The sequence below is a fragment of the Sinohyriopsis cumingii genome, chromosome 14 (genome assembly GCF_028554795.1).
Source record: "Sinohyriopsis cumingii isolate HCF-2022 chromosome 14, ASM2855479v2, whole genome shotgun sequence".
NCBI classification, from domain to species: Eukaryota; Metazoa; Mollusca; class Bivalvia; order Unionida; family Unionidae; genus Sinohyriopsis; species Sinohyriopsis cumingii.
This window is the reverse complement of record NC_142974.1, coordinates 70531223-70545644: the sequence shown is the minus strand read 5'-3', so window position 1 is coordinate 70545644 and position 14422 is coordinate 70531223.

The following is a 14422-nucleotide window of genomic DNA, read 5'->3' as shown; positions in this document are numbered from 1 at the left end:
TGCAATCCTAATAACAAAGACTGCATGTTTGGGAATTGTAGTAGTTGCAAGGAAAAACAAGTAGAAACAAACATCGAAGATTTCAACACTGAGATCAGTTGGAATCAGTGGAAAACAGAGAAGGAAAAGAGAACATTTAAAAACGGAGAAATAAAAGAAGTAACTGTCACGAAAAAAACCCAGGAAAATGGATCACTTGGACATCTTATGGACAGATTTCACGATGACCTATGGATAAAAGGAAGAAAGCACCTTTTCATTGTTAAAAACCAAATGAATCACTACAGAAAACTTAAGGAATCACTAGGCCCAAATGAATGTCTTCTCCACGTGGATTTTGCAGAGAATTATGTAGGAAAGATGGAAAAAGAGATTCAAAGTGTTCACTTTGGAGCTTCACAGAATCAAATAACACTACACACAGGTTATTATATCACTGGAACAATGAACAAGCTTCAATCTTTTTGTGGAATTTCAGATAGCCTCCAACATGATCCATATTCTATTTGGGCTCACTTGAATCCAGTGTTGAGTGAAATTAGAGAGAAATATCCAGAGGTAGACACTGTACACTTTTACAGTGATGGTCCAACGACACAATATAAGCAGAAGTTGAACTTTCACATTCTTAGTAATGAAATTTTTAGTTACGGCTTTACACAAGCTCAATGGAATTTTCATGCTGCAGGGCATGGCAAAGGGATACCAGACGGAATAGGGGCAGCTCTTAAGAGATCTGCAGATCAGAAAGTAAAACATGGAGCAGATATTCTTAATGCTGACAGCTTCTTAAAAGAAATGAAGACTACAAACACTTTGATACAGGTGTATCTTGTCAGAGATGTTGATATTCACAGTATGGAGGCAAAATACAAGAACCCACTGTTAACAGTTCCAGGGACAACAAAACTCCATCAGATTTTTATTGATAAACCAGATGTTATCAAATATAGAGATGTTAGTTGTGTATGTTATAAACAATGTTGCAAGGACCATCAACTTCAAACGTTCTCATTGTTACCAGGTACAAAAGCAGAAGAATCAAAAAGGGTGTTCAGCAAAGGCAAAAGTGAAACAAATCAGAAACAAGATAACAGCTTCAAGGATATACCGATTACAGATGAGAAAAAGAAACAGACTACCTTGAACGGTCGAACGAATGAGGATCTACAGGAAGTCAGAAGAAAAGAAGGAACATTTAGAAGAATTCTAAAGTCATTACAGGCTAGAGACACATTCATTAATCTGAAAAAGCAATGTGCCATAATAAAAAATCAGATTGGGTATACACATGGAACACCAAGGTCTTATCATAACTTTCAAGCTGAGCCTATTTCACAATCAATTCTACCAAACAACATTTCTGTTAATGGTGACACGGCAGTGAAGGTCAAAGCAGACGGAGATTGTCTTCCTGCGTGTGGAAGTGTTTTTGCATATGGGAACGACTTACATGTATTTGAGATGAGAACACGAATAGTAGCAGAACTGACATTAAATGAGGAATACTATCTAAATGAAACTAATCTTATCAAAGGCGAGGTAGCAAACACTGAAAAGGTTGGATCACTGATAAAAGCATATGCAATGTATTCCGAAGAATACATGCATGATGGGAAACTAACATCAGATAAAATCAGAGATATTTATGAAAGAGAAGTTCTGAAGATAACTAAAGAAAAAGTTTACATGGGAATCTGGCAAATCCATGCCCTTTCATCGGTTCTAGGAATGTCACTTCGATCTATTTACCCTGAACTTGGAAATCCAGTAGTTAGACGACATTTGAATAGAACAGTTGAACCAAGAATTAATGAGAAAAGGTCATGTGTTGGACAAATTTTTTGGACAACTACTAGATCAGACATGCAAAATCAAAACTGGATACCGAACCATTTTGTCCCCATTTTACCAGAAACCTGCAACACCAGTGTCAATGAGATTGAGAAAAAAACAGAAAGAAACACTAATGCAGAAATCAAAGAACTATATCATAAATTTTGCGAACAAACCAAATCTACTGAAGTGAGTATAGATGGTTACCTAGGAAAGTATGTTTTAATAACATACAATGACCAGTATTATCCTGGATTGGTTAATGACATTGATTTTGAATCTCAAATGGTGTTTATCGAATGTATGGTCAGAATTGGATCCAAAAACGAAAACTGCTTTTTCTGGCCAAAGAAAATTCACGACAAGAACTGGTATGAACTTGATGAGATTAGATGCATGATTTCTGAACCAGAACCTATTGAGGGTACAAACCACTTTGCGGTAAAACAGTCTGAGTGGGAAGATGCTAAAAGACCCTAAACCTGCACTTACATTTTAACTGTGTATCAAGATGTAAAGATGAAAAGAAACACTGTTTGAATTTGTATTTCTGTGTAGTTAAGATTTTTGACGTGATAAAATTAGGGTAAAATGTTAGTGTAGTTTGATAAAAGTTAGTTATGATAGTTAAAATTTGCATATTTTAAATTTTGTTTCAATGGTCATCAAGTAAGATACTTAGAGACTTTTGCCTTTATATTAATTGACCATACCAATATGTTTTTTTAGTAAATATGTTTCTTCTGTTTTGACTTTTTAATTTAAAGTTTATATTAATTCTTGACAGGATATTGTCAACTGCATAACGAGAGTGTCAATTGTATAACGGTAATGTCAATTGCATAACATGCTTAATATAACATTTTTTGCAAATTCTAACACCATTCAATGCTTGTTATCTAATTATTTAATGTTGTTTTCATCATGTGTATAACATCAATCTCTTCAAATGGGGATTGTTTATTTGTTGTTCATGTAAAATAATTTTTTTCGATTGTTTTTTAAACATTTTTTAACAATAACTACATGTTTCAACAATATAATAAGTTAGTTGAAAAAATGGAGGATAAAATAGGTGGGATATGTTTGTAATCGTATAACACATTATTTGGTTTATGGTTTTGATTACTATATTAACTCAGAAAAAAAATATAAAGATTTTTGTTATCGTTATGCAATTGACATTTTTTGTAACCTGTATTTGAATATTTTGAAAAAAAATATATTTACTGTTTGAGTTAAGGTTGCATATTTTTTATTAGTGGTATTTGATGTTGGTTTGTTTGATTGAAAAAAATAAAAAGTCTTTATCAAATAATTTATTTTTGTCCACGGCCTAGTCTGAAATTTCGCGTTTTTTTGAAAATGGCCCATATATATATATAACCTGCATTTTCATTTAATAAAATCCTAATTTTACCCGATTTACCTACAGTAACAAATAGACAAATCCGTTCATTAGTATCTTTAAACCGACTGTAGATGGTTTATTCATTATTCACGGGTTCTTATTTACTGTTATAATTATCCTCAGGGACGTAACTTGTATATGATTGATGATTAGGCATGTTGAACGGCGAAGCCTCGAACTGCTAGAGGAGTGGGGTGTGTGTGGGTATGGGGCAACATTGTTACAATCTAGAGGCTCTGAGATAGCATTTCATGCATCTTGTTGAGACTTTATGTACCTTGGCACTGTTTTAATACTGTACAAATAAAAAGAAAACATCAAATTCTTATGAACAGACTGAATAAAATCGAATTTGCTACTATCTTGTTCGTGCTTTTGCTTCTCTTGAATCCTCTTTTCCGTTTGCATTGTATTATATAAATATAGATTTCATATCGGTTTCGTGAGTGAAACTTAAACCATTGAAAAAAATCGTCAAAATTCTGTGTAGGCAGCTACCTTGTAGGCAGCTACGCTCCTGATCATCGCTAATATACGCTTCAATTGTTTACCTGCCCTGTTGAAACTTGCGACTTTACCGAAGTGAAACATAGTCATTCATTTATCAGTTTGTCCAATTTGCCAAAAGCAAAGTTCAGCTATTTTGAAAATGTTCCGCATTTTGGGACATTTAAAAAAAAGGTATAACGGAGAGAATTACTATAGTGACAAATTAACAACATTCTATTGCACACAATTGTTTCCTTAAAGGAAAATAAGAAAATTAAGAAAGACACAGCTCAGTGAGTAATAATTTGATTTCATTTTAGAAGTGGTTTAAAAATCAACGTTGAGTTTTGATCACAGAACATTTTACACTAAGGTCATAATTTCATCTGAACGGGTCGTTATTTAACAGGACATTAAAGAGGGTAAGTTTTAACGTGTAATTTTGATCACGTTGAAAAATTACCGACCGGATAAGAATTCAACGAGGGTCAAAATGTGATACTACATCTGGGTCGTTATTTAACAGGATATTTAAAAAAGGGTCAGATTTTAACATAAAATTTTGACCACAGTCGTTGAAAAATGACCCGGCGGGTCAGTTTTCAACGATGGTCAAAATTTAACACTACACCGGCGCCAAACCCGGCCAGACTATCTAGCACCCTAGGCAAGGTTAGATTCTGGCGTCCCCCGCCCCCCCCCCCCCGAAAAATATCAATTTCCAAATTTATAAACAATTAAAAAAAAATTGTTTTATCTTATTACAAGTGTCCTTAAAATTCCTCGTATGGCCTTATGAAGTATAAACACTTCCACTGAACTCCAAAAATGGCGGGTCTACTGGCTCATCTTGGTCTTCATCTGGTACAGTTATGGTCACAGGAACCTGTAGTAAACGATTAAGGTATATTTATTAAATGCTCATAAACGCTCATCATGAACAAAACAGTGTTACGACTTGTCAGCAGCATTTCTGGAAAACAGCCGTGAATTTTATAAGAGATTAAAGGCATACAACCTAAGTAAAAACGAATAAAATTATATAGTTCTTTTTCAGTTCATAATTACTTATTTAGACGAACAATTATGATTCGCGTTCTTACCGAGGCCGACATCAGGCTAGTATCGGAAATTTTGTGATAAAAAACGCGATTCTTCATTATTGTCTGGCAGACAAAAATTCACTGTTTGCCACGCCTATATTCACGTAACCTCTTAGTTGACCTCTCCCGAAGATTAAAAATTGCAGACATGCGCAAACGCGTGTTTACAAAAATAATGGAGGAAGCAACTAGATCGAAAGTCTGTAGAAAACGAAAACTTACGGATTCTGAAAGGGAAAAGAATAGAAAAAAGCTCGCTGAGAAAATTATGGCAACACGCGCATATGTATTAGTGACCAGCATGAACGATGGAATGAAATGATGTCCACTTTAAGCCTGAAAACTGATCGAGAGGTCGCCAAATTCTTGTTGAATAGGTGAGTCACAATTTTGCAATGAACAGCCAATTTGTAATATCGCCATTTATTTCTTATAGTTAATTCTTTATCATAGCTTTTAAATTAACATGTTTGATATAAACTGACATTATTCTATTTATCTTGCAATAAATGTTTCAGCCCTGCATCAATATAGCCTGTACAGAGCATATCGCTTGACACGTGTAAACCATAACATGTACTGCTGCTGTTTTTGAGGCTACCAAAGGGGAATTAAGGATCATCTTCATTTTCGCAGCAACCATAAAACGTTATTTAGAGGCAAGCAATCACTAGTTTTTTTTTTTTTTTAAAATTATAATGTAAATGGTAATGATTGTAAAGGAAAGTAATGCAATACAGTTGAGAACATTTTATGCATGCAAATTTGTGTAAAGTATATAGCATTATTGTGTCTAATGAAACATTTATTTGTCCTGGGTACATTAGTTATGAATTGAATGGCAGTACAAGGAAAGCGGTAAGATTCATCAGAAACAAAAGAATGTCACAGAAGACATGGTCACAATTTTTACACCTGGGCCAATAGTTCATTGGATACCGATTCTTGCTGTGTCTGATATAACCACATCGGAATTAGATATGGCAGCTGTGTAAGTAAGTATTACTACATTTTATTAAAGTTTTATGTATATTTACTTGTTTAAAAATGTTTTGGAAAATGCATATCTAAGGAATTTATTTACTGCATGGAGATTTATAATTCTATATTTGTGAAATAGTTTGCAGTTGGTAAAGATTATACATTTTTTTAAAATATGGTACGTTATTTTCTTTTGACTTGCATATATTTAGACTATGGCTTAGAATATTTTTGTTGAAAATTATTTGCTGGCATTTGTAAACATAAATAACAAAGAACATGAATCATTTGGGGAAAAAAGAGTGCATAAGTAACTAAAGCAGAAGATAGAATTTTGTTGGTGACAGCACTTTTATAGTTTATTACAGTGCACTTCAGATTCATCATATTTATCAATATTTCTTTTACTTTTACAAAGATACATTTACTCCATTACCAGCAAAACTGTTAGATGTGTTCTGAAATGTATCAGAGTTTGCAAACTGGAGGATGTTACTCACATTATATTACTGTAGATGTTGTCATCATATCAGTTAAGGCATAAACTAATGTTCCTGAATTGTTAGACTTGTTTATGCATACTGTACTGGTGGTCATACTTATATGTTAGCTGTTAATGTCAGGGGTTCACATTTAGTAAATGGCAGAATAAAAATAAACATATAGGTAGGTAGAAGTTCCTATTTATTACACAAAACTGTCACACTAAATATAAAAAAGAACTCTTTATGGTATGTAAAATAAATCTGGTTTTATATCTATCTAAAGGTTTGTGTAAATGGACATTGTGCCATGAAATGGTGTTCACAGCCTCTGCTGAATAGGCAACTACATGGTGGTGATTTACATTTAGCATCTGCCATATTAATTAATGTCTGGCAGTACCTTTCAGAATATTGTCATGTTTTTAAAATTTCTGAAGCCACCTATTTTAAGTTTTGACATTTCATAAAATTCAAAGGACATATTTAATTCCATCCATTGACCAATATTGAATTGATCATCAAGAACACATATTACAATCGTTATATGGAAAGGAAGTTGTAATTCTTGGTAAGTCAAATTTCAGTTAATATAGCTAAACCTCAATGTTTATCTGAAACCTATAGCTATATCCAAGATATACCTGTCCTTTCAAATTCCAAATATCATGAAAACACCTTTAACCCAAGTAAAGAAACATAGTGATTGGTGTTGTTTTATCGTCATGTTCAGCACTTGGTTTTGATATCAATTGTAATCAGTACTATTGCTCAAAGATGAATGAAGACAAATCAAGGTGTTCAATGTGCTTACCTTGTTACTCAGGATCTCTTAACATTATACAAAATATTTTGTATCTTATCTCATCTTAACACTTTGAATTGAAATTTGATCATTCAGCTTGTAAGGGTATTTTGAAAATTAGGTGGGAAAATTAAATTTAGGTGGGGAAAGCTGGATTTCAGCATTTAGTCATTAATTTCAGGCTAAATCCCAGTTCTCATCATTGGTTACTCAAAAACAACATGGCAGGTGTTATTATAAGATAGCTATTATTATTATTATTATTTATTACAAATGCTTTTATGAAACTTAGGGCCAATACGAACTGCATCCTGGTATTATGGGGATGGTAGAATGGACAGCCCTGGACATTCAGCCCAGTATTGCACATACATATTCATGGATAATTCCAGCTAGAAAATTTTGTACATCATAACAATGGACAAAAGAATGACAGACAGAAAAAGCACAAACTAAGAAAAGGCATGATTTGTAAAAGGGTTGAATTTCTTAAATAAAATAAAATAAAAATTGTAGAAGTCGTCACATATTCACATTTACAGATTACTGCGCTGATGAATAAGTTGGCGTTTGCTTAATTACTCAAATATAATTAAATGCCCCGAATGTATGTGCATGCTTATTTTCTTGATAAACATCAAATATAAATTTTGATAAAAAAAATTTAATATAAAAAATGTGATGTATCAACATGTACTGAATGCTGGCCAGAAATGTGTATCATCCTGAGTAATACCTAATATCGAAATTCAATCTAATGCTACTTCATGAAAATAACGTGTATCCCTCTTTCATTATGTGCATGACATTTGACTGATATTGAACTGAAACTCTAATGTCCTTTGCCAATCACACCAATGTTGGTTTGTGCTGCATGCGTGCACTAACCGTGATCAATAGTATTAGGTTTACATTAGAAAGATAACCACATTCAAACAATCACAATAAATTATATTCAATCACAAGCTATATATATATATATATATATATATATATATATATATATATATATATATATATATATAATCCACATTACTCATAACAGGTTATATATTTGGTAAATATGGTATACTGACAAACAATTTTGTGACCATTGACTCCTTCAAGTAAATTTGTTGTGCATAATTACATATATATATATATATATATATATATATATATATATATATATATATATATATATATATATATGTTACCGCACTTGCCTTCTACTCATTGGTGAGAAAATACAAGTCCAGTGTTTTGTTCAGTATTGGATTTATTATGCCTTATTGGGTTCATAGGTGGAGATTGAGACATTTCTCTTTGCTTTGTAACATAAACCCTACAAATACAATAAAAACTACATTTACTACAATAATAAATAATATCGTCATCAGTGCATTATTGTTCTGTATGTTTACATTGATTCTCTTTACAGTACATTCAATACGAATAACTTACAACTCCATATATTTATTAATTATCCATCTAGGGAGAAAATGGACCAACTAAACCTAAACAACAGTCAGTGTTTAGAGCACAAGTAGGGAACAGACAGACAGACAAACAAACAAAGGTATGGACAGAACGATAAACTAATAATAAAATGCAGGTTGATAACCTATTAAAATGTAATAAAATACAACAACATGCATTCCCGAGAAATATGCAGAGTACATATAAAATAAACTATTACATTAATCATATTATAAATATATATTTACCTTATCATATGGGACAAAGGCCAATTTACATCCTTGCAAGCACAAGAAACTCTAATGGACTGACCACTAATATGCTGTTCATACTATGTTGTTTATCCAGACAAGTAGCAAACTAACCAATCAGAAAGTTGTTTACCACTTGTTATACAATAGAACAACCTAGCATGACCAGCAATCAGGGTAGTTGCATTGCTCAGTGAACAAAACTCTTAACAGGTAATCCTGGTTCAAGGTTACCTAAATGGCTAAATATATGTAAACTGAGAACAACACACTAATTGCAACTGATGACTGTATTTCACTCAATAATAAACATTAACTATATAAAATAATAAAATACCTGTTTCTGCCTAATTAAAACATGACTATAAAATTATAAAACATATGCTCCTGCTACACACGTCCCTCCACACATTAAATGATGTCCTCATCATTTAGGAGTATCCACCATGATGGAAATTATGGCTTTGAAAATGGTATCAGGCATGCTGTTGAAAACTCCTTTTGTGTGCAATGACTGGAGGATACGGACTTTTGTTAGCCAGTCTGGCTCATTAACGGCTTGGGACATCACATAGTCTCCAGAGGTCATCCATGAAGGTGGTTTTGTAACTCTACTAGAACGTCCTGGTGCTGGAACAGGCAAGGAACTCTTCTCTGTTCGTAACTGATCAGTAACTACTACGTTACTGGGGCTCTCAACCCTGGTTTGCCCTGGTACTGCAGAGTCATTATCAATGTTGATCACAGTGTATTCTGGATTCATAGCTCCAGACTGTTCTGCAGTAAGACCACTCTGCTCATCATCATCAACTGCACTAGCTGAAACCAACTCTTCTCCCACACTGGGATTACCATCATCTTGGTTTGAAGAGGTTTCATCATCCACTGTAAGACTCTCACTGGAGGAGTCTGTAAATGAATTTTCGCCGGCTAAATCATCTTCAACACTGTTCCTGACAGATATATCTCCCGGATCTGCCGTTGCGGAACCACCAGTTACACCAATCATTTCATTATCACTTGGAAGATAAAGCGATATAGAGTTATTTTCATCCTGGTCAGAATCTGTTTCCCTGAAATTATTCTTGGGTGAATTTTTATTTTTGGATGTCGCAGACTTGAAAGCTTGTTTCTCTTGCTTACGATTAGTATGCTCCGACTGAATTGGCAAGGCGCCAATAGGAAGCAGCAAATTTCTATGAAGAGTGCGTTTCAGTCCTTTGCCTCTTCCGATCGTACAACGTATACTGGGATATCCGGGTTTTGTTGGGATTCCACAATGTAAACATTAGTTTCCCAGCGATCAGCAATTTTGTGTTTTCCATCAAATGCCACTATCTTCACAAGAACCCTATCCCCAGTCAGAAGAGTTGCAGCTCTTGCTTTTATGTCATATGTCCTCCTCTGTTTTTCTTGAGATTTTTCCGCAAGACATGTGACTAGTTTGTACAATTCATCCAATCGGTTCCGAAGAGATTTTATATAAGTAGACAAATTGTTTGCTCCACTACCCTTATCTAGTCCAAATGCGAGGTCAATAGGTAAACGTGGCTCTCTTCCAAACATCAGAAAGAATGGAGTCTGGCCTGTAGACTCATGGCGCGTACAATTATATGCATGAACCAATGGTCCTAAATAGCTCTTCCAGTCCCTTTTCTGATCTGGGTCGAGAGTTCCCAACATACCTATCAGTGTCCTATTCCATCGCTCACACATACCATTGCCCATTGGATGATAGGGTGTCGTGCGAGACTTCTTTATTCCAGTAATTTGACATAATTCCTTGATGATCTTGCTTTCAAAGTGTGCACCTTGGTCTGAATGTAAACGCTGGGGCATACCATAATGCACTATAAAACTATTAAACAGAGACTCAGCTGTAGTCCTGGCTGTCTGGTTTCTTGTCGGAATAGCTTGTGCATACCTGGTAAAGTGATCTGTAATAACCAGTATATTTTGGTAGCCTCCTTTGGACATATCAAGAGTCAGAAAATCGATGCAAACGAGTTCCAATGGCTGTGTGGTCACTATGTTAACGAGTGGGGCTCGAACATCCGTTGACGATTTTCTAAGCATGCAACGACGACATTTTTGGATCCATACTTCCACATCTTTTGTCATAAGCGGCCAATATAATCTATCCCTTAGGAGAGAAAGCGTCTTGTCTCGGCCTAAATGACCGCAATCATCATGTAAGTAGTGCATAGCCTCCTCACGGTGAGACTTGGGAAGTACCAGCTGTAGTTGATTATGATCATCAGCACTTGTCTTCCGGTATAGCACACCTCTTCGCAGGCATAAATTATCAGAAGTCCGAAATAATCCCAAATGATCTCTTTCTGTAGGTAGGGACTGTCGATTAGGCTTTCTTTTGTCTCGCACATGCTTTACCCATTCCCTTATAACCGGATCATTGGATTGAGCACCTCTCCAATCTCTATCCGTCATTGCGTCTATTCCCGAACCAGAGTCAATGTCGTCAACAACATCTGCAAACATACAAAGACTTTCAACAAATGGTTGGGCACTAGTTAAATTACAGAGAGCATGTAAGGTCTCTCTGGTAATATTCTTCATATCCTTGGTACTGCTAATGCTCTCTACACATGGCAACCGAGATAAACCGTCTGCGTCCGAATTCCTTGAACCGGCTCTGTAAATGATGTCAAAGTTGTAAGTGGCTAGAGCAGCTAACCATCGATGCCCAGTGGCATCAAGTTTGGCTGATGTAAGAACATGCGTGAGCGGATTGTTGTCAGTGTACACAGTAAAGTACTGTCCATAAAGGTAATCATTGAATTTCTCCGTGATTGCCCATTTTAATGCTAGGTATTCCAATCGATGCGCTGAATAGTTTCGCTCACTTTTTGTTAACCCTCTGCTGGCAAAGCTAATTACTCGTTTGATACCATCTTGAATCTGATGCAAAACTGCACCAAGGCCGTGTTGACTGGCATCTGTGTGCAGCTAGAAAGATTGCCCAACGTCAACGTAGCCTAGAATAGGTGGTGAAGAACGAGCATCCTTCAGCTGTTGAGAGGCTTTCTCCTGTTCCGATTCCCACTTCCACGGTATGTGTTGAATTTTCTTCTGACGCTTACCTGCTTTATTCCGAGTGCTTGGCATTAATTCTGATAATGGTCTAGCTATCTTCGAGAAGTTCTTCACAAACTTGCGGTAATAGCCAGCAAATCCAAGGAATTGTCTCACTTCCTCAGGGGTGTGTGGAGCTGGCCAGTTTATGATTTTGTCAATCTTGGCTGGATCTGCCTCAACACCTGCCTCTGATACAATATGGCCGACATATATGACCCTTTTCTTGAAGAATTGGCACTTCTTTGGGGACAACTTCAAGCCACACTCCCTAAGCCTTGTTAGGACCTTTTCCAGATTTGTTAAATGTTCCTTATAGGTTTTACCGAAAATGATGATATCATCTAGATAGATCACGCAGATGGTCAAATGCATATCTCCGAGGCACTCTTCCATCAATCTCTGATACGTAGCTGGTGCATTGCAAAGCCCCATGGGTAGTCTCTCAAACTCGTAGAAACCCAGTGGACCCACTGTAAAGGCTGTCCTCTACTTATGAGATTCATCTAATTCAATTTGATGATACCCCGACTTCATATCCAGCACTGTAAAATATTTAGATCCAGCCAAACAGTCCAATATATCTTCTATCCTGGGCAAGGCATAGGAATCCTTGATTGTCATCTTATTCAACTGCCGAAAATCAACGCACAGGCGAAGTTTTCCATCCTTCTTCCTCACTAAAACAACATTGCTGGCCCAAGGACTATGTGATTTACGAATCACACCGCTAGCAAGTAACTGATGAAGGTGATCTTTCACCTCACTGTACATGGAAGGGGGTATCCGAAGATATCTCTGTTTAAAAGGTTTTTCGTCGATCAGATTGATGCGATGCTTTACAGCTGCCGTAAATCCCACATCTGTTTCACTTCTGGAAAAAATGTCTTCGAATTTCTTTATAAGATCTATTCCTTCTTGTTGCTCATCTTTGGACAGTTTATCCGAAGTAATGTCCATCTGACTGAGAAGGTCATCTACTCGCTCCCTTCCAACCACATCTGCTGCGATATCAGTCACAAACACTGGTTGCAACTCACACACAATAGCTCTGGGCGGAATACTAATTGTCCTGGCAGTCACGTTTGACACGTGAACTTCTATCAAACCATTCCTCGTGTAATTATAAGTCACCAGGCCTGAAGAAATATCTAAGTCTTCATTTACTGTGGACATCACTGAATTCTGAAGCAAAGCACATGTTGAATGATAAGGTATCTCTTTATTGACGAAAGTTCTCAATATCACATTGCTATTGCTTTCTACAATAATATCATGTGACTCTGCATTCTTCAAAACACCTAGACAAAAGTTTCTCTTTGCTAACTCCTTTTCTCGCAAAGTCAAACATCTGAATGTCAAATACCACGGAGTTGGGCAATCGAGCTGTCTGTAGAAATCTTGCTCCATGCTCACTTTTGCATTCCTCTAGAAAGCGCATTAAGTAGTTTGTTCCTAGTAACACATGAACGCGACTACTGTAGTTGCTGTCTGGCACGACTAAGATTAGACAACGTTGTCTTTCCACATTTGGCAGAATGTTACTTTCTATTTCAACTTCTATGTAGCCATTATATGGTAGCTTCTCTCCATTTGCACATTCAACATTCATAAGGTGTGTAATGGGCTCAATTTGAGTCGTCTTCAAATTCTTGTTATAAAATGTCTGGCTAACTGTTGATACGGTCGATCCGGTATCAATTAATGAATTTACTCTAATACCATTGATGACAACAGAAAACTCGTTAGCTTGTCCTACTAGCTCTATCGTGTCCGCTCCTTTATGCTTCTTGGGCAACCCCTTGAAAAGCCTACTTCTTGCCCCAGCCATAGGACTCGTGAAGTTTAAATCCCGTTTTGAATGGTCTAGTCGAACACGACAAGCGGAAGCGATGTGTCCGATTTGCCTGCAGCGCCAGCATATTCGGTCTCTCCTCTCATCAGTATTATTTGTCTTAAATCGATTCATATAGTGTTGCTGATTGTTGGATACACGGGATGCTGAATGTTCCTTAAGCATCTTCACTTCATTTGACAGCTGCTGGACAAGATCTCTCAATTCACTTAGCTCCTTGTTTTGTGATGTGGTTGAAGTTGATGCCATATTAAGATTAATAGTTCTCTTGGTACGTTTCAGCTCATCTTCCCGTTGCCTGTGTTCAGATTCAATACGACGAAGAGCTATTCTCAATTCGTCAAATATCTTGAGTGAATCAAACTTATGGCCAGACACATCCTTAAGTGTCTGTTTAAGTCCTGTCCACAACATAGCCCTTAGCATATCATTTGTCTCACTGGTCTTTACTAACCCATGCTGGACGGCTTTGTTTAACAAATCTTCCAGCCTACAACTCCATGTAGAAATATCTTCATCCTCTTTCTGGCGAGCACTGTAAAAGTCAGCTAACAAAGTCTCTTTGAAATCTACATTCCCATAAACACTGTCCAGCTTTGATATCAATTCCTTAATGGATGCTGTTGGACCCAATCGCATAGCAATCCGTCCAGCTTCT